At 52.0% G+C, this 17136-nt stretch overlaps 4 pseudogenes across 4 annotated transcripts; all 4 read right to left on the bottom strand.

Annotated features, from left to right (window-relative positions):
- Positions 1 to 1232: 1232 nt before the first annotated feature.
- Positions 1233 to 16138, bottom strand: LOC311431217 (feather keratin 1-like; annotated as a pseudogene). Its single transcript has 2 exons — positions 16038 to 16138; positions 1233 to 1558 (listed from the first exon to the last, which is right to left on the bottom strand). The product of its transcript is annotated as a feather keratin 1-like (transcript).
- Positions 5205 to 5525, bottom strand: LOC311431238 (feather keratin 1 pseudogene; annotated as a pseudogene). Its single transcript has one exon. The product of its transcript is annotated as a feather keratin 1 pseudogene (transcript).
- Positions 12105 to 12410, bottom strand: LOC311431249 (feather keratin 1 pseudogene; annotated as a pseudogene). The gene has a single exon. The product of its transcript is annotated as a feather keratin 1 pseudogene (transcript).
- Positions 15489 to 15809, bottom strand: LOC311431224 (feather keratin 1 pseudogene; annotated as a pseudogene). The gene has a single exon. The product of its transcript is annotated as a feather keratin 1 pseudogene (transcript).
- Positions 16139 to 17136: the final 998 nt, after the last annotated feature.

Here is a 17136-nt window from a genome sequence, read left to right as displayed (position 1 = left end):
AGCCTGCTGCAGCACAAGACAACACTCTCAGAAATGCGGTTTGATTTTTGGGTAGTCCTGTGTGGAGCCACGAGTTGGACGCAATGTTCCTTGTGGGTCCCTCACAACTTGTTCTATTCTGGGATTCCATGATTCCATCACATTTGCTGCGTTCCTGCCTTTCTAACAACTCGATAAGCCAGTCTTTACCCTTGTCTTTCCCATTGGGTGTGCTGTATCGGTGGCTTGGTGGCCGTGGTGCTTGGAAGGTTGTAGGTGGGAGAAAGTGTTGAGGCCCTTTTCAACCTATCCTGATGACCTCTAGAGCTTTGCCTCTGTGCTGAGGGAAGTGGGAAGAAGAAGGGAAGAGGAAGCACGTCAGGCCGGCATGCTCGAGAACTTGTGGGTCAGCGACGGCACAAAGATGCATCCACATCCACCAGAGTCTTGCACTATACGTGTGGTGTCCGTGTGAGGGACAACTCGGTGAAATAATACTGGCCTCAATAGAGACCCCAGAGGGACACCACTCCTCCCCGGTCCCCACCTGGGCACCGAGCTGTTCAGAGCAACTCTTGGAATGTGACCGTGCAGGCAATTCCTTATCTGCTGAGTGGCCCATCATGTCTTTCCATTTTAGTGCCAAGGAGATATGTAAGAGCATTGTCCAAATACTTTTTGAACACCAAGAGACTTGGGGCCAGATGGCCACTTCAGCCCTGGTGTTTGCTCTTTTTATCGGGTGAATTTTGAAGAGCGTTGGGAGAAGAAATAATGAAGAGGCATCTCAGGATTTGGGATGCAGATTGATTTTATTGAGGAAAACATGAAACAGAGGGAAAGTCATGTGGGAGATGCACATTCTGAGGTGGCTGGAGGATGACCACTAACCTATGTCCTTGCATACAGCGGATTTTCCCAGAGCCCTTAGGTCTCCCTACCCATGGTGGGAGCAGCCCCAGAAAGGTTCCCGAGGGACTATGCTAGTGAGCAAGGCATTGCAGCAGAGAGTAGTGGTGGTAGGTGGTGGTGCTATGGAAAGAAGAAAGAGGAAGAAAGAAGGAGGTATGTTGGCCATGTTTCCTGACAGCAAGGGCTGTCCCCTTCCTTGCTTGCTTGCTTTGCTGTGCCATGGAATGACTAGCTGTGGCTTGTCAGCTCGTATGCCATGGACAGCATGGAACTGGGTCCTCAGACTGAGATCTGGTTTGCATGGTGTTGGAGGCTACTGTCAGGGATATTGGCATGTGACCTTAGCAGGGGTAGCAGGCTCTTCCGCCAGAGATGCAGCCCAAGCCTCCCAGGCCAAAGCCTCCAAAGCCACCGGAGGAGATGGGCACTCCCTGGGCGCTGAGGTTGCTGCCCACGGCAGCTGATGCGGAGGATCCAACGGCGGTGTTCTGGGGGAAGGAGCTGAGGATGGGTCCTGGCAGGGTGACCAGCACGGTAGGAGGCTGGATGACGACGTGGGAGTCCTCGCACTGCCTGACACAGGGCTCGTTGCAGCTGTTAGCCAGCGGGGTGGGTCCGCAGGGGCGGCAGATGTCGTAGCAGGACATGTCTGTGTTGTGGAGGGTGCCTGGAAGAGAGGGTATTGTGAAGGCATAGGGTGTTGGTGGCATGAAGAGCAGCTCAGGGGTAGGCCAAGGGAGTGGAAAGGCCCAGAGTGGGGCTATGGAGAGCCTGGTGGTTGGGAGGTGGAAGGGCTGTTGAGGCTGGGGACAGAAGGTTTGTGGAGAGATGTTCAAGGTGTTGTTGGTGAAGGAGCGGAGCAGAGTTCAGACTCACCTTGTTGGGTGCAGGGGAGAAGGTGTCAGGATGAGCGTATGAGGGTGCGAGGCGAAGGGCAGGCTTTTATGCTGGTCCCCGAGTATCCGTGAGGTGAGAGAGCCTTTGCGCATGACAGAATTTGGTGTGAGTTACTCTTACATGCCACAACCCCTCAAGTAATGAGGTGGGGTGTGATCTCCCCACAATTTTCTGCCTGCATTTCTTCCTGTTCAAGATGTTGGAAGTGGCGGAACATTTCAAGTGAGAGTATTAAAGACCGAAGGATAGCTTTTGAAGGTTCATGTAGGGGTGGATAGATGTTGCACTGAAGACATGGGAGAGGTGCGTTGTTGTCCATGAGGTCATAGTTTGGCACTCATGAGGTGTCGTCGTTGGCTTTGTTGTGAGGAGGAGGCCCCCCTTGTTGGCATCCACAGTAGGTTGGCCAGTGTTTCTCAGGTATGCTGGGTGTGATGCACTACCACTTGCATCACATTCACTCCCTCCGTGCCTTTATCCCAACTCACCAGCCTGCGTTTAGCCCTTGTCTTTCCCATTGGGTGTGCTGCATTGGTGGCTTGGTGGCCATCTTGCACGTAGAGGCTGTATGTGGGAGCAAGTGTATGTGGGAGCAAGTGTATGGGAGCAAGACCCCTGTCTTGCCCCTGGGGCCGCAGTCCAAAGAGGCAGAGAAGAGGTGTTTGCATAGCAGGGTGTTGTAGTCGCAGGCCTGTCTCAGGGCTGACAAGACTAAGTGTGTTGGGAGCCCTGTCATGCTTCCCAAAGGGTTGCATTGGCATCTCCATTGAGCTCCCTTTTCTGTGGCCAGCACGTTGAGAGCAAGGGCTTTAGGCTAATGGAGTTTGGTGGGAATCCTTTGGGCTGTCTGTTGAGGCCTGGGAGAGGCTGTGCGATTTGTGAGGGGCAGGGTCAGACATGTGGGAGTGTCCAGAAGGTCTGGGCCTAAAGCACTGGGGTGTTCTTTGAAGCGAGTGTCAAGAGGGAATCCTATTTCTGTGCATGATTTTCAGTGTTGACTCATACACTGTGGACGTTTCAGAGGGGAGCTGGAGGTGTGCATGCTGCTTGTGGCTGTGGACCTGAGGCCCCAGTGATCGTGTTTGTATTTCGAGGAGTGGGGGGATGGCAAGTGCAGCCCCTGATCTGCCAAGGTGACTGTTTTTTAGGCTGTCTCACTCAAGCTTGTTGATGAGATTGCTGGGGAGTCTGTTTGGCTGGTTATGCAGGAGTACGTAGGATCCAACAAGCTACACCTGCAAACACTAAATGTCCCGGGTGATATGTTTGCAATAGCAGTTTCAGTTATCTTTGAAAGGTCATGGTGACTGGAAGAGGTTCCTGAAAACTGGAAGAGACTCATCCCACTCTTTTGTTCAAGAACAGTTGAAGGAGGAATTTCTGGGAAACTGCAGCCTGGTCAGCCTGAAATCAGTCTCTGGGAATGTTCTGAGGAAATCTTCCCTGAATTCCCTTCCAGCAGGGCTAGGGAGGTGATCGTCCCCCTGTACTCAGCTCTGGAGAGGCCGCACCTCGAGTACTGTGTTCAGTTTTGGGCCCTTCGCTACAAGAAGGACATGGAGGTGCTTGAGTGGGTGCAGAGAAGGGCAACGAAGCTGGTGAGGGGCCTGGAGAACAAGTCCTACGAGGAGCGGCTGAGGGAGCTGGGCTTGTTCAGCCTGGAGAAGAGGAGGCTCAGGGGCGACCTTATCACTCTCTATGGGTACCTCAAGGGAGGTTGTAGCGAGGTGGGGGTTGGCCTGTTCTCCCACGTGCCTGCTGACAGGACGAGGGGGAATGGGCTTAAGTTGAGCCAGGGGAGTTTTAGGTTAGATGTTAGGAAGAACTTCTTCACTGAAAGGGTTGTGAGGCACTGGCACAGGCTGCCCAGGGAAGTGGTGGAGTCACCATCCCTGGAAGTCTTCAAAAGACGTTTAGATGTAGAGCTTAGGGATATGGTTTAGTGGGGACTGTTAGCGTTAGGTCAGAGGTTGGACTCGATGACCTTGAGGTCTCTTCCAACCTAGAAAATTCTGTGATTCTGTGATTCTGTGAATGTATTCTCAAGTACGGAAAAGTGATGGAGAGTAGTCAGCATGGATTTATAGAGAGCATATCCCGTGTGTGCCTACACAGCATCTTCTACGTAGAAGTGACTGACGTCCTACCTATATGTAGGACTCTGTGATAGTGTTTGTTGTGAAGGTGGAGGATCAGAGAGGCACAAACAACATCGATTATTGACTCGGCAGTATGCAGCATCAGGTCCCTATGTAGATGGCTGAAACAGGCCCTTATCAAACGTGGGGCAGCTGCTGGACTCTTCTCACAGAGGCCACCTCTGTAGTCCCCACTACCAAAACCTTGCAATGTAAAAACAGCACAACAGGGGAGGTCTTGTGGCACTTTTCGACCTGATCTTGAACCACGTACTTAAACAGGTTCAAGAAGGAATCATCATCAAATGGCTCACCTTGGAAGGAACTTTAAGGATCATCTTACTCCAGCCCCCTGCCGTGGGAAGGGATGTCACCCACCACATCACGTTGGCCAAGGCCCAGTTCAGGCTGGCCTTGAATTCCTCCAGGGATGGGGCATTCAAAGTCTTGTCTTGAGAACCTGTTCCAGTGCTTAATCACCCTCACACTGAAGAATTTCTTCCTAATGTCTAGTCTAAATCTATCCTCTTTTATTTGAAGACCATTCCCCCCTTGTCGAATCATTATCTACAGGAGTAAAGAGACATTCTCCATCCTTTGTGAAGACCCCTTTAACTATTGAAAGACCTCAAGGAAGCCTCCGCAGAGCGTTCACTACTCCAGGCTGAACATCCCCAGTTCTCTGAGCCGTGTTTCGTAGGAGAGCTGCTCAAGGTGGAGCCTCATGAGGACAGAAAAGAGGGGGACAATCAACTCCCTCACTATGCTGGTTACTGCTCTGTTGATGCAGCCCAGGATGCAGTTGGCCTTCTGGGCTGCAGTCGTGCATTGCTGGATCCTGCTAAGCCTTTCATCCACCAGAACAACCGAAGTCCTTCTCTGCAGGGCTGCTCTCAATGAGTTCTTCTCCCAGTCTGTACTCCTGTCTGGGAATGCCTTGAAACAGTGGCAGCACCTTGCACTTGGACTTGTTCAACCTCATGTGGTTCACAAGGGCCGGCTTCTCCAGCCCGTCCAAGTCCTTTTGAATGAAGATTGTTGTGTGAAGAGAGGAGGAGTGTCAGGCTGGCATGCATTAGAATTTTATTGAGGAAGACTCATGAAAAGGAAGGAGCACAAGCAGCAGGGCCCTGGTCAGAGGTGGAAGCAGAGTGACCATCAGCAGCTATGCATTTTGTGTGGAAGGTACTCCCAGAGCATGGAGATCAGAGCATCCTCAGTCCATGAAGTTGGCTGCAGTGCATTGTTAGCTGCTGTCAGGGGTGTTGGCGTGGGTCCTTAGCAGGGGTAGCAGGCTCTTCTGCCAGAGAAGCAGCCCAGGCCTCCCAAGCCATAGCCTCCAAGGCCAAAGCCTCCGAAGCCGCCGGAGGAGATGGGCACTCCCTGGGCGCTGAGGTTGCTGCCCACGGCAGCTGATGCGGAAGATCCAACGGCGGTGTTCTGGGGGAAGGAGCTGAGGATGGGTCCTGGCAGGGTGACCACCACGGTGGAAGGCTGGATGGCAACGTGGGAGTCCTCGCACTGCCTGACACAGGGCTCGTTGCAGCTGTTAGCCAGCGGGGTGGGTCCGCAGGGGTTGCAGAGGTTGTAGCAGGACATGTCTGTGTTGTGGAGGGTGCCTGGAAGAGAGGGTGTTGGGAAGGTGGAGGGTGTTTTGGGTGTGAGGAGCAGTGATCAGGAAGGCCAAGAGAGTGGGGAGGCTTGTGTTTTTAGGGAGCATGGTGGTGGGGAGGTGGAAGGGCTGCTGAGGCTGGGGACAGAAGTTGTGTGGAGAGGTGGCTCCAATGGGTCAGGAGAAGGAGGGCATCGGGGCTAAGGCTCACCTTGTTGGTCACAGGGGATAAGGCGTCTGGTGGAGTGTGTGAGGGAGCGAGGTGCATGGCCGGCTTTTATGCTGGTCTGTGAGTGCCTGCAGGGTGAGAGAGCCTCTACGCATGACAACATTTGGTGTGAGCTGCTCTTACATGCCAAAGCCTGGGAAGTAAAGAGGTGGGGTGTAGTGTCATTCCCACAACTTGACCTTTTCATTTCCTCCTGTTGAGGACATGGTATTGGGTCCTGGCGGCACCTTCAAAGTGACAGAATTAGAGGTTGGAGCGTTTCTCTGAAAGTTGCATGTGAGGTCAAGTGTATGTTGTGTCCAAAGGCTGGTTGAGGTGCCGTGTCATGTGATCTAAAACTCCGAAGTGTTTGAAAGTCTAGGCATTCCACTGGTTAGCCAAGGTGAGTGTTTTGCAGGCTGTCCAACAAGTGAGTAGAGCATGTTGCTCTGGAATATGGGGAGGAAGTGCCACTGGATGTATTGAAGTGAAGAGGACCTGTCAGGTTGCACCCACAAATGCTGAGAGTCTGTACTGTGTCTGGCTGGGACATTAGCTTTCCCTGCAGCAGCCCATACAGTGCTGTGCTCTGCACTTGTAGCTAGAACAGCAGTGTTATCACACCAGTGCTGTGTCTACAGCGGAGCAGTGCTGGCACATCAGGACTCTCTCTAACCCTCCTAGGGGGTGGGCAAAAAATTGAGAAGAGCAACATCACCAGGGCAGCTGAAATGGCATCCAGGGCAGCCTTTTGGCATCCAGCCAAAAGGATATTCCATACCATATGATGTCACACTCAGCAATGAAAGGTGGAAACAGGAAGAAGAGGGGAGGGCTGGGTTCTCATTGTGAAAATGTCGGTCCTCCTACTGAAAATTGGCTATGTGCATTGGGGCCTTGCTTCAAGGATGTGGTCACGCATCGCTCATTTGAGGGAAGTAGAGAAAAATTTCTTTCCTCTGCATTTCACATAGCATTCATTTTTTTAACTTCCTTCTTAAAGACGTTTAGACGTAGAGCTTAGGGATATGGTTTAGTGGGGATTGTTAGTGTTAGGTAGAGGTTGGACTCGATGATCTTGAGGTCTCTTCCAACCTAGAAATTCTGTGATTCTGTGATTCTTTCTCTTTTCCCCTACCTTTTTCACTTTCCTTTTCTTTCCGCTTTAGTTAAATTGTTTAGTTAATAATAATCTTTCCTTAATAATTATGATTATTATTTTCCCCTTTAATTAAATTATTATTATCTCAACCTGTGCGTTGTTCATTACTTTTTTTCTTCCAATCCTCATCTAAGGACGGGGGGTGAGAGAGCGGTTGTGGTGTTTAGCTGCCTTTATCTCACCACGGTACAACAACCATAGAGTCCTGGCTGATATCTTCACAAGGCTTTCAGCTTTCTTTGAAAGTTGATGGCAACTGGGTTCCTGAAGATTGCAAGAGACTCATCCCACTTCTGTGTTGAACAAGATAGAGAAGGAAGGTGTGGGGAACTGCAGGCTGGTTGGCCTGCCATCAGTCTCTGGGAAGGTATAGAAGTAAATCTTCTTGGGAAGCATTGCCGAGCACACAAAGGAAAGGAACACGAAGGGGAGTATTCAGCATGGATTTAGAGAACTGAAGTCATGCCTGGGCCTTTTCAGTGTCTTCCACATTGAAATAACTCTCCTGGTAGATGAGGGAAGATCAGCAGCTGTTGCTTATGTTGCATTTAGTAAAGGCTTTGATGCTCCCTCCAATGACATGGTCATTCAGAAACTGAGAAAGTACAGGATTCTTTGAGAATGAGCTGGGGTTGAGGATTTGGTGAGCCCTAGATCCAGCCTCATCCCAGAAGTACAACCCTCAGGCCATGAAAATGATTGCAGTGTCTTGATGGTATTTGTCAGGGGTGGTGGCCAGAAAATCCTGATGGGAAAGAGAGTTACTCAGTGTGTGCTGACTTCTGACCCATGCAGAAGTCCTTAGCTAGCCCAGACCTTTGGTTGGGCAAGTGAAGGGCTTGTGTCACATGCCAGAAGAACAGCAGCAGCCCATTGCTGCTGTTGTCAGTGACATAGTTGGTAGGAGAGCTCTTGTGTCCCTTTAGCTCACCATCCCCAGGGTGAAGAATTTCTTCCTTATATCTAATCTAAATCTACTCTCTTTTAGTTTAAAGCTGTTAACACTTGTGATATCACTACACGCCCTGATAAAGAGTTCCTCCCCACCTTTCCTGTAGCCTCTTCTAAGTACTAGAGGGCCTCTATACCATGTCCTGGAGCCTTCTCTTCCCCAGGCTGACCAAGCCCGGCTCTCTCAGCCTGTGTTTGTAGCTGGCAATCATTTCCTCTAAGGTGTCGGCCACCCCACTGAGCTTGGTGCCATGCACAAACTTGCCGAGGGCCTGCTCAATCCCACCATGTATGTCAGGGATGAGGAGGTGAAATAAAACTGGTCCCAGGACAGACTCCCGTGAGATAACACTCCACCCTGGTCTTTACCTGGGCATAGGGATGTTGGCTGCTTCTCCTTGAATGTGCTCATCCAGCCAATGCGTTTTATGCTATGTGGTCCTTCTGTCAAATCTATGACTCTTCTTGTTTTAATCAACGCTATACGTATGAGTGCTGTCCAGAAGCTCCTTGAACAACAACAGACTTGGGCCCTGCTCGCCTGCCGAGCCCTGCTTAATGTTGAGTGAATTAGAAGGAGTGTTGGGAGCAGAAAGGAAGAGGAGACATCACAGGCTGACATGCACAAGAACTTTATTGTGGAAAAAGAGTGCAAAGGTATGAGAGCAGAATGGACCTTTTCTGTGGTGCAAGTAGTGCAACCATCAGGCTGTGTCCCATGGTACAACAGATTTTCCCAGAGCCCCAAGGTCTTCCTCCACTGCAATAGAATCAACACATGGAAGGTGCTGGGTGGGTTTGTGGCTGTGAGCAAGCCATTGCAGGGGAGAGTAGTGGACATGGAAGATGGTGGTAGGAGTAGAAGGAAATGAAAGAGGATGGGCTGTCCGTGAGCCATGTGTCCAGGCAGCATGGACTGGCCCCCTTCCCTGCTAGAGTGTGGAGTGCCATGAGAAGAAGAGCCGTGGCTGGTGAGCCCATGTGCCTCGAACAGTGCAGAGGTGAATCCTCAGTCGGAGTTCTGGCTTGCATAGTGTTGCAGTCTTCTGTCAGCGGTGTTGGCATGGGTCCTTAGCAGGGGTAGCAGGCTCTTCCGCCAGAGATGCAGCCCAGGCCTCCAAGGCCAAAGCCTCCAAAGCCTCCAGAGGAGATGGGCACTCCCTGGGCGCTGAGGTTGCTGCCCACGGCAGCTGATGCGGAGGATCCAACGGCAGTGTTCTGGGGGAAGGAGCTGAGGATGGGTCCTGGCAGGGTGACCAGCACGGCAGGAGGCTGGATGACGACGCGGGAGTCCTCGCACTGCCTGACACAGGGCTCGTTGCAGCTGTTAGCCAGCGGGGTGGGTCCGCAGGGGCGGCAGATGTCATAGCAGGACATGTCTGTGTTGTGGAGGGTCCCTGGAAGAGAGGGTGTTGGGAAGGTGGAGGGTATTGGGGGCGTGAGCAGTGGTGGTGGGGAAGGCCAAGAGAGTGGGGAGACCTGTGTTTGTGGGGAGCATGGTGTTGGGGAGGTGGAAGGGCTGCTAAGTGTGGAGACAGCGGGCAAGTGGAGAGATAGGGCCGGTGGGGTGGGTAAAGGAGGGGGTCGGGGTTCAGGCTCACCTTGTTGGTCACAGGGGAGAAGGCGTCTGGTGGAGTGTGTGAGGGTGCGAGGTGCAGGGCCGGCTTTTATGCTGCTCCTTGATTGGCCGCAGGGTGAGTCTTGGCGCATGAAAACATTTGGCATGAGCTGCTCTTGCATTCCAAAGCCTGGCAAGTAATGAAGTGGGGTGTGTTGCCCTTCCCACACTTTTCATTTCCTCCTGTTGAGGACATGTCTATTTGGCCTTGGCGGCATCTTTTAAGTGAGAGTGGCTCTTTGGATGGATTTGCATGGAGAGTGCATTTGAGGGCAGTCAGCAGACGTGGCCAAAGCATGGGAGAGGTGGGGTGTCATGAAGTGTGGTCATGGCATGTCACTCATTTGGTGTGGTTTGCGGCGGCATTGTTGTGAGGAGGGGGCCCTATTTGCTGGCATAGCCATACAGCAGGCTGGTCTGGGCTTCCCAGATGTGCTGGGCATGAGGCACAGGAATAATTATTTATGATGATGTTACCCCTCTCATTTATAATGTGTAGCCACCAGTAGGTGTAATCTCTTAGGAGTTCAGCAGAGATTTGATTAAGTTCCTCAGAATATCCTTCTGGACAAAATGTCAAGCACGCAGCTAGAGTAATACCTAATGTGATGGTTGAGCAGTTGGCAGATTGGTCAGACTCAAAGTATAGTTGTAAATGGGGTTACCTGTGCCTGGCAGGGAGTCACTGTGGGGGTTCCTGAGGGCTCCATTTTGAGTAGAGAAGCCTGGCACATAGATGTTGAGAAATTAGAGGGTCGGGCTATGAGCAACAGCATGAAATTTAACAAGGGCAACTGGCGAATTCCCCATCTGAGACAGGGCAACCCTGGATCTATGTCCAGACTGCGGGAGGACAGGCTGGACAGTGGCTCAGCATGAAAGGACATGGGGGTTCTGGTTGACAGCAAGTGGACTGAGAGTCAACAGGGTGCCCTGGCAACCCAAAGGTCCCCCGTTTCCTGGGTTACATCAAGCACAGCATTGTTAGCTTGTCAAAGGAAGTGATTGTCCAGCTCTACTGCGCACTGGTGCGGCCTTCCCTCAAGTGTTGTGTACAGAATTGGTCACCGCAATCTAACGACACAAAACTCTTAGACATTGTCAAAAGGAGAACTACAGAGATGGTAAAAGGTGTAGAGGACAGGACGTATGAGGAGTGGCTGCAGGCCCTTGTTTTGTTGAGCCCAGAGAAGAGGAGACCTCACCAGAGCTTACAGCTTCACCACGAAGGGAGCAGAGGGACAGGCGCTGATCTCTTCTGTCTGGTGAGAAGCATGGGGCCCGAGGGAACAGCCTGAAGCTGTGTCAGGGCAGGTTCAGCTTGGATATTAGGGAAAGCCTATTTCCTGAGAGGGTGGTTGTGCAGGTTCCCCGTGGAAACCATCACAGTACCAAGCCTGCTGCAGCACAAGACAACACTCTCAGAAATGCGGTTTGATTTTTGGGTAGTCCTGTGTGGAGCTAGGAGTTGGACGCAATGTTCCTTGTGGGTCCCTCACAACTTGTTCTATTCTGGGATTCCATGATTCCATCACATTTGCTGCGTCCCTGCCTTTCTAACAACTCGATAAGCCAGTCTTTACCCTTGTCTTTCCTGTTGGTTGTGCTGTATTGGTGGCTTGGTGGCCGTGGTGCTTGGAAGGTTGTAGGTGGGAGAAAGTGTTGAGGCCCTTTTCAACCTATCCTGATGACCTCTAGAGCTTTGCCTCTGTGCTGAGGGAAGTGGGAAGAAGAAGGGAAGAGGAAGCACGTCAGGCCGGCATGCTTGAGAGCTTGTGGGTCAGCGACGGCACAAAGATGCATCCACATCCACCAGAGTCTTGCACTGTATGTGTTGTGTCCGTGTGAGGGACAACTCGGTGAAATAATACTGGCCTCAATAGAGACCCCAGAGGGACACCACTCCTCCCTGGTCCCCACCTGGCCACCGAGCTGTTGAGCGCAACTCTTGGAATGTGACCGTGCAGTCAATTCCTTATCTGCTGAGTGGCCCATCATGTCTTTCCATTTTAGTGCCAAGGAGATATGTAAGAGCATTGTCCAAATACTTTTTGAACACCAAGAGACTTGGGGCCTGATGGCCACTTCAGCCCTGGTGTTTGCTCTTTTTATCGGGTGAATTTTGAAGAGCGTTGGGAGAAGAAATAATGAAGAGGCATCTCAGGATTTGGGATGCAGATTGATTTTATTGAGGAAAACATGAAACAGAGGGAAAGTCATGTGGGAGATGCACATTCTGAGGTGGCTAGAGGGTGACCACTAACCTATGTCCTTGCATACAGCGGATTTTCCCAGAGCCCTTAGGTCTCCCTACCCATGGTGGGAGCAGCCCCTGAAGGTTTCCGGAGGGATTGTGCTAGTGAGCAAGGCATTGCAGCCATAGGTAGTGGCCGTAGGTGGTGGTGCTATGGAAAGGAAAAAGAGGAAGAAAGAAGGAGGTATGTTGGCCATGTTTCCTGACAGCAAGGGCTGTCCCCTTCCTTGCTTGCTTGCTTTGTTGTGCCATAGAATGACGATCTGTGGCTTGTCAGCTCGTACGCCATGGACAGCATGGAATTGGGTCCTCAGACTGAGAGCTGGCTGGCATGGTGTTGGAGGCTACTGTCAGGGATATTGGCATGGGACCCTTAGCAGGGGTAGCAGGCTCTTCCACCAGAGATGCAGCCCAAGCCTCCCAGGCCAAAGCCTCCGAAGCCGCAGGAGGAGATGGGCACTCCCTGGGCGCTGAGGTTGCTGCCCACGGCAGCTGATGCGGAGGATCCAACGGCGGTGTTCTGGGGGAAGGAGCTGAGGATGGGTCCTGGCAGGGTGACCAGCACGGTAGGAGGCTGGATGACGACGTGGGAGGCCTCGCACTGCCTGACACAGGGCTCGTTGCAGCTGTTAGCCAGCGGGGTGGGTCCGCAGGGGCGGCAGATGTCATAGCAGGACATGTCTGTGGTGTGGAGGGTCCCTGGAAGAGAGGGTATTGTGAAGGCGGAGGGTGTTGGTGGCATGAAGAGCTGTGCTGGGGTAGGCCAAAGGAGTGGAAAGGCCCAGCGTGGGGCTATGGAGAGCCTGGTGGTTGGAAGGTGGAAGGGCTGTTGAGGCTGGGGACAGAAGTTTTGTGGAGAGATGGGCAAGGTGTTGTGGGTGAAGGAGCGGAGCAGAGTTCAGACTCACCTTATTGAGTTCAGGGGAGAAGGTGTCAGGATGAGAGTATGAGGGTGCGAGGCGAAGGGCTGGCTTTTATGCTGGTCCCCGAGTATCCATGAGGTGAGAGAGCCTTTGTGCATGACATCATTAGCCGTGAGCTGCTCTTACATGCCACAACCCTTCAAGTAATGAGGTGGGGTGTGATCTCCCCACAATGTTCTGCCTCCCTTTCTTCCTGTTGAGGATGTTGGAAGTGGCGGAACATTTCAAGTAAGAGTATTAAAGACCGAAGGATAGCTTTTGAAGGTTCATGTAGGGGTGGATAGATGTTGCATTCAAGACATGGGAGAGGTGCGTTGTTGTCCATGAGGTCATAGTTTGGCACTCATGAGGTGTCGTCGTTGGCTTTGTTGTGAGTAGGAGGCCCCCCTTGTTGGCATCCACAGTAGGTTGGCCAGTGCTTCTCAGGTATGCTGGGCGTGATGCACTACCACTTGCATCACATTCAGTCCCTCCGTGCCTTCATCCCAACTCACCAGCCTGCGTTTAGCCCTTGTCTTTCCTGTTGGGTGTGCTGCATTGGTGGCTTGGTGGCCATCTTGCACATAGAGGCTGTATGTGGGAGCAAGTGTATGTGGGAGCACGTGTATGGGAGCAAGACCCCTGTCTTGTCCCTGGGGCCGCAGTCCAAAGAGGCAGAGAAGAGGTGTTTGCATAGCAGGGTGTTGTAGTCGCAGGCCTGTCTCAGGGCTGACAAGACAAAGTGTGTTGGGAGCCCTGTCATGCTTCCCAAGGGTTGCGTTGGCACCTCCATTGAGCTCCCTTTTCTGTGGCCAGCACCTTGACAGCAAGGGCTTTGGGCTAATGCAGTTTGGTGGGAATCGCTTGGGCTGTCTGTTGAGGCCTGGTGGAGGCTGTGCGATTTGTGAGGGGCAGGGTCAGACATGTGGGAGTGTCCAGAAGGTCTGGGCCTAAAGTACTAGGGTGTTCTTTGAAGTGAGTGTCAAGGGGGAATCCTATTTCTGTGCATGTTTTTCAGTGTTGACTCATACACTGTGGACGTTTCAGAGGGGAGCTGGAGGTGTGCATGCTGCTTGTGGCTGTGGACCTGAGGCCCCAGTGATCGTGTTTGTATTTCGAGGAGTGGGGGGATGGCAAGTGCAGCCCCTGATCTGCCAAGGTGACTGTTTTTTAGGTTGTCTCACTCAAGCTTGTTGATGAGAATGCTGGGGAGTCTGTTTGGCTGGTTATGCAGGAGTACGTGGGATCCAACAAGCTACACCTGCAAACACTAAATGTCCCGGGTGATATGTTTGCAATAGCAGTTTCAGTTATCTTTGAAAGGTCATGGTGACTGGGAGAGGTTCCTGAAAACTGGAAGAGACTCATCCCACTCTTTTGTTCAAGAACAGTTGAAGGAGGAATTTCTGGGAAACTGCAGCCTGGTCAGCCTGAAATCAGTCTCTGGGAATGTTCTGAGGAAATCTTCCCTGAATGTATTCTCAAGTACGGAAAAGTGATGGAGAGTAGTCAGCATGGATTTTTAGAGAGCATATCCCGTGTGTGCCTACACAGCATCTTCTACGTAGAAGTGACTGATGGCCTACCTATATGTAGGACTCTGTGATAGTGTTTGTTGTGAAGGTGGAGGATCAGAGAGGCACAAACAACATTGATTATTGGCTCGGCAGTATGAAGCATCAGGTCCCTTTGTAGATGGCTGAAACAGGCCCTTATCAAACATGGGGCAACTGCTGGATTCTTCTCACAGATGCCACCTCTGTAGTCCCCACTACCAAAACCTTGCAATGTAAAAACAGCACAACAGGGGAGGTCTTGTGGCACTTTTCGACCTGATCTTGAACTATGTACTTAAACAGGTTCAAGAAGGAATCATCATAGAATGGCTCACCTTGGAAGGAATTTTAAGGATCATCTTACTCCAGCCCCCTGCCGTAGGAAGGGATGTCACCCACCACATCACCTTGGCCACGGCCCAGTTCAGGCTGGCCTTGAATTCCTCCAGGGATGGGGCATTCAAAGTCTTGTCTGGAGAACCTGTTCCAGTGCTTAATCACCCTCACACTGAAGAATTTCCTCCTAATGTCTAGTCTAAATCTATCCTCTTTTATTTGAAGACCATTCCCCCCTTGTCCAATCATTATCTACACGAGTAAAGAGACATTCTCCATCCTTTTTGAAGACCCCTTTAACTACTGAAAGACCTCAAGGAAGCCTCCGCAGAGCCTTCACTACTCCAGGCTGAACATCCCCAGTTCTCTGAGCCGTGTTTTGTAGGAGAGCTGGTCAAAGTGGAGCCTCACGAGGACAGAAAAGAGGGGGACAATCAACTCCCTCACTATGCTGGTTACTGCTCTGTTGATGCAGCCCAGGATGCAGTTGGCCTTCTGGGCTGCAGTCATGCATTGCTGGATCCTGCTGAGCCTTTCATCCAGCAGAACAACCCAAGTCCTTCTCTGCAGGGCTGCTCTCAATGAGTTCTTCTCCCAGTCTGTACTCCTGTCTGGGAATGCCTTGAAACAGTGGCAGCACCTTGCACTTGGACTTGTTGAACCTCATGTGGTTCACATGGGCCTGCTTCTCCAGCCCGTCCAAGTCCTTTTGAATGAAGATTGTTGTGTGAAGAAAGGAGCAGTGTCAGGCTGGTATGCATTAGAACTTTATTGAGGAAGACTCATGAAAAGGAAGGAGCACAAGCAGCAGGGCCCTGGTCAGAGGTGCAGGCACAGTGACCATCAGCAGCTACGCATTTTGTGTGGAAGATATTTCCAGACCCCGGAGATCAGAGCATCCTCAGTCCATGAAGTTGGCTGCAGGGCATTGTTAGCTGCTGTCAGGGGTGTTGGCGTGGGTCCTTAGCAGGGGTAGCAGGCTCTTCTGCCAGAGAAGCAGCCCAGGCCTCCCAAGCCATAGCCTCCAAGGCCAAAGCCTCCGAAGCCGCCGGAGGAGATGGGCACTCCCTGGGCGCTGAGGTTGCTGCCCACGGCAGCTGATGCGGAGGATCCAACGGCGGTGTTCTGGGGGAAGGAGCTGAGGATGGGTCCTGGCAGGGTGACCACCACGGTGGAAGGCTGGATGGCGACGTGGGAGTCCTCGCACTGCCTGACACAGGGCTCGTTGCAGCTGTTAGCCAGCGGGGTGGGTCCGCAGGGGCGGCAGATGTCGTAGCAGGACATGTCTGTGTTGTGGAAGGTGCCTGGAAGAGAGGGTGTTCTGAAGGATGAGGGTGTTTTGGGTGTGAGGATCAGTGATCGGGAAGGCAAAGAGAGTGGGGAGGCCTGTGTTTGTGGGGAGCATGGTGGTTGGGAGGTGGAAGGGCTACTGAGGCTGGGTCCAGAAGGTGTGTGGTTCCAATGGGTTAGGAGAAGGAGGGGATCGGGGCTAAGGCTCACCTTGTTGGTCACAGGGGAGAAGGCGTCTGGTGGAGTGTGTGAGGGAGCGAGGTGCACGGCCGGCTTTTATGCTGCTCCTTGAGTGCCCGCAGGGTGAGAGAGCCTCTGCGCATGACAACATTTGGCGTGAGTTGCTCTTCCATTCCAAAGCCTGGCAAGTAATGAGGTGGGGTGTGGTGTCCTTCCCACAACTTGACCTTCTCATTTCCTCCTGTTGAGGACATGGTATTGGGTCCTGGCATTACCTTCAAAGTGACAGAATTAGAGACTGGGGCATTTCTCTGAAAGTTGCATGTGAAGTCAAGTGTATGTTGTGTCCAAAGACTGCATGAAGTGCGGTGTCATGAGTGAGGTCTTTGCGTGGCATTCATGTGGTGTGGCCCAGCCACACTGGGCTTTGTGGCTGTAGGCAAGTCATTGGAGTGGAGAGCATTGGGCATAGAAGAAGATGCTATGAAAAGAAGGAACAAGAGATGAGTAGGTCCTACCCTGGCTGTGTTTCCTGACTTTTCCATGTTTCCCCTTTTCCTCCAAAGCTGAAGTCCCCAGAGAACACAAGGCTTGATGCTCTGCTTGATGGGATTTCTCGGGCTGGGTGGTGTGGTCTGTGAGCAGCCCTGAGGTTCATGAAAGGCAGAGGACAAGATGGTCTATGAGAAAGGACCAGCAGGTAGTCAGCATACTATTCGAGATGATGTTTGGGATTTGTGTCAAGGGGGAAACCTATTTCTCTGGCCAGTGTTTAATTTTCTGGAAGATGATTTGGACATTTCGGTGACAAACTGGAGGCATGCGAGCAAAACCTGCAAAGGGTGAATGAACATCAAGGCCTTCCAGTGGTCAGCCAAGGTGAGTGTTTTGTGGGCTGTCTCTCAGGTGAGTAGTGCATGTTGCCGAGGAAGACAGAGAAGCTGTGCCACTGGATGTACTGAAGTGCACAGGACCTGTCAGGTTGCACCTAGAAATGCTGAGAGTCCTGGCAGATATCTTCAGAAGGCTACTTTCATCTTTTTTTGAAAGTTGATAGCAACTGAGTTCCTGAAGACTGGAAGAGGTTCATCCCACTGTGATGTTCAACAGATGCAGAAGAAAGGTGTGGGGAACTGCAGGC

Source organism: Aythya ferina, assembly GCF_964211825.1.
Source record: "Aythya ferina genome assembly, chromosome: 2".
Taxonomy (NCBI): domain Eukaryota; kingdom Metazoa; phylum Chordata; class Aves; order Anseriformes; family Anatidae; genus Aythya; species Aythya ferina.
Note: the sequence above shows the minus strand (reverse complement) of the source record. Positions and strands in the feature narration are given on the sequence as shown.